Below are 3,375 nucleotides of genomic sequence, written 5' to 3'. Positions count from 1 at the left end.
CACCAGCCATACCTTTTGCTTCGTCCCTCGCCTTCTGCAAGTTCTCCTGAGCAAGCTTCAAGTCAAGGTTCAGCTGGATCTGTTTGTTCTCCAACTCAGTGTAGCGAGCCACAAGTTCGTAGGATTTCTGCAAAAAAAATCAGTCGACAGACATCCAAGATAAGTTGCTTCCGAGTAACCAAGAGACAATGATGGCGTTTCTAAGACTACAGCCGAATCAAAAACATTCGACAGTAGTCTCGGGGACTACACCCAGTGGGTGCACTCAGTGTGCCCCCACTGGTTCGACAAAAAAAAAAAATTGACTGCCCGCAGTCTACCGTGTACAGTTCCATTCGACGTGGCCTGACCAGACCGAGTGAAGAAGTTCAACTAAAGCAACACAATATAAAGACTACAGTCGACTACCAGCAGTCCACCGTAGTCTCGGGGACTACACCCAGTGGGTGCACTTAGCGTGCCCCCACTCGTCAAAAAGATTAATAGACACACCCAGTGGGTGTACAGATATAAAGATCTTCGGAAAAGAGATTCTTCAGATAGCATATCCTAACAGAACAAGCGGTGAATCGACTGACCTGGACGTTGCTCTGAAGAGCTGAGCTCGCATCATAAGCTGCTTGGCTGGCTTCCCGAACCACCTTCACTTGCTCCATCATGATCCCCGCCTGGCGTATAGCCTCTTTAGCGGCACCCACCTGGTCCTCAGGGACGTGGTGTGTGGCAAAAAGCGAAGGCGGATTTGCAGTCGACGTCGAAGGCCGGACACTCGTCAGAGGTTCAGCGAAGGTCACAGAAACCTGAGCGGTATCACCACCCTCCCGGACTGCGGCCTCAGGCGCCGGAGTAGTTTGTGGGGTCTTGCCAGCCGGCACCCTCCTGTTCCTTCGCGCCATCAGCGGCACTTCGTCATCATCATCAGGGAGGTCAATGACATGAGGAGGAGCTACAAGAAAAATCCAATCGACCGGAATTATAAGAAATCGTCAGTCGACTAAAAGCAGAGCATCAGTAATCGTACCGGGGTTGGAGGTAACAGCGTCTTCCATCTCTTGATCATCGTCCTTGGCGGAGATCTCCGAGGTGGCAGCACTGCAAATTTCGAAAGTCAGTCAGCTTATTCAATGAGTCGACCAAGAGTCCGTCACGTTCGACAAAGGAAAACAAATTCTACTATTACCCATAAATGGTGGGGACAGTCATCCTCATCTTGGGCAGAGCCTTGGGCGGCTTGGACGGCGTCGCGCGTGGGTGCTTGGGAGCTTTTTCTGTCGGCGCTGGAGATGAGGTCCGAGGGCGCTTCGATGACTGCCCAACAGGGACAGTCGCCTTACCACGTTCCCGCGCAGGGTTGTGTGTAAGCTTGGATCGCCGTTCCGAGCGGGGAGGTTCGACTTCTTCCTCCTCCTCTTCACTGGAGTCGTCGTCGTCATCCCCCTCTCCTTCGCCGTCAGATTCCCACTCTTCTCCCCCGTCTCCACTTTCGCCTCCACTCGCCTCTCCTTCCTCGGCCTGCTCCTGTGCTCCATTGGGCGTCGAGTACATCTCAGTAGTGGCCTAGAGGACAACAAACAAGACAAAAGTCAATCGACTGATCCAAAAAGAACAAATAAAGAAAGCAAGATCACAGTCGGAAACGCAAGGTCAGACCTTATCCACTTCGAATGTTTGGTTGATTGGAGGAATCCTCCTGGCTCCTCGGGGGTTGTCCTTGTTCCCTGTGATACTCGACAGCCACCCTTCCAACATCTTGTCAGTGACCTCCTCTGGATGAATCCGAGTGGTGTCTTCGAGACCCGAGTACAGCCACATCGGGTGGTCACGAGCCTGAAGCGGTTGGATGCGCCTCCGAAGGAAGACTTCCAACAAGTCCATGCCAGTCACACCCTCGCGGACAAGCTGAACCACTCGACCGACCAGCACCTTGACTTGCGCCTTTTCCTCCGGCGTCACTTTCAGAGAGGCAGGTTTTTGTGCTCGATTCAGAGAAAAAGGGGAAGCCCAGTCGACTGTCCTGGGGTCACCTGGTCTTTACAGTAAAACCAAGTCGACTGCCACCCACGGACTGACTCGGGAAAAGTGATAGACGGAAAGGAACTTTTTCCCCTCATCTGGATCGCCAGACCCCCGCACAGCTGGATCACCTGCGTTCGTTCGTCACTCGACTTGGCCTTCTTGACCGACTGAGAGCGGCAAGTTGTGCTTGAAGAGTCCCCAATGGGGGCGGTAACCCAAGAAATTTTCACACAAGGAAACGAAAGCAGCAAGATACACAATAGAATTGGGAGTAAAGTGATGGAGCTGCGCTCTGAAGAAGTTCAAGAAGCTCCGAAAAAAAGGATGAGGAGGCAGAGAGAATCCGCGATCGATATGGGTGGCGAGGAGGACGCACTCACCATCAAGAGGCTGGGGTTCGACTTCTTTCCCCGGGAGGCGCGTAGATTCATGGGGAATGAATCCCCCCTCGACCAGATCATCGAGATCATCCTGCCGAATCACCGACGGCATCCAGTCGCCCTAGATCCAATCCTTGGGCAGAGCAGTCCTCGAGGAAGATCCGCCCCGAGCGGACTTCTTCCCCTTCCCCTGCACCGCCTCCTTCTTCGCGCGCTCCAGAGCCGACGTCTTCTCCTTCACCATCGTCGCCGGCGAAGCTCGAACAGACCTACGGCACCAAGGTGGGAGCGGAGGTGGCGGAGGATCTTGTAAAGGAAGGGGGAAAAGTGAAGGCGCACTGTTCGGGGGTCCCGAGCCGGCATCTTATAAGAGGTCGCTTCCGAGTGGCTGACTGGTAGGCCCAGGCAATCCCGTCAAATACCGCAACGGGCGCGCGCGCGGTACGTGGCAAAAAAGGTGGCGCGGGGATCGAGGAGCTTCCGTCCTATCCCGTCCGATTGCTGCGGCCGCCCCCGTCCCGCGCGCTTCCCGAAATTCAAATCCCGCAAAATCCGCGGACCGCAGAACAACTCGTCAAACAGAAGATCCCTTTCACACCGTCACTCGGAACTTCACAAGTAAAGAAATTCACTCGACAAGAGGTCAAGAATGGATCAAGGCGACTGAAAGAAGTTGACGACGTCATCCGTGACAATTGATCCAAAACAAGACGTTCATATAACATGAAGAACTAGTCGGAAAGATCCCCAACTCCTTCCCCACTCGAACCTCGATCCATTCGGGGGCTAATGATGAAGCTATGTACCTAGGGTAGGGGCATGGACCTGTCCTAAGTACCCTACCCAAGGACATCCCTAGAAGAAGTCACCTTTCAATCGACTTGGAGGTATCCCACTCGACGGATTCAAGACACTCGACCACGAAGCAATCACTTGACCAAGATCCAACCACTCGACTGCCAGGAGATCTAAAGTCACC

This window comes from Triticum urartu, chromosome 1 (assembly GCF_003073215.2).
Source record: "Triticum urartu cultivar G1812 chromosome 1, Tu2.1, whole genome shotgun sequence".
Taxonomy (NCBI): domain Eukaryota; kingdom Viridiplantae; phylum Streptophyta; class Magnoliopsida; order Poales; family Poaceae; genus Triticum; species Triticum urartu.
The sequence above is the reverse complement of the archived record's forward strand: the minus strand, read 5'-3'. Positions refer to the sequence as shown.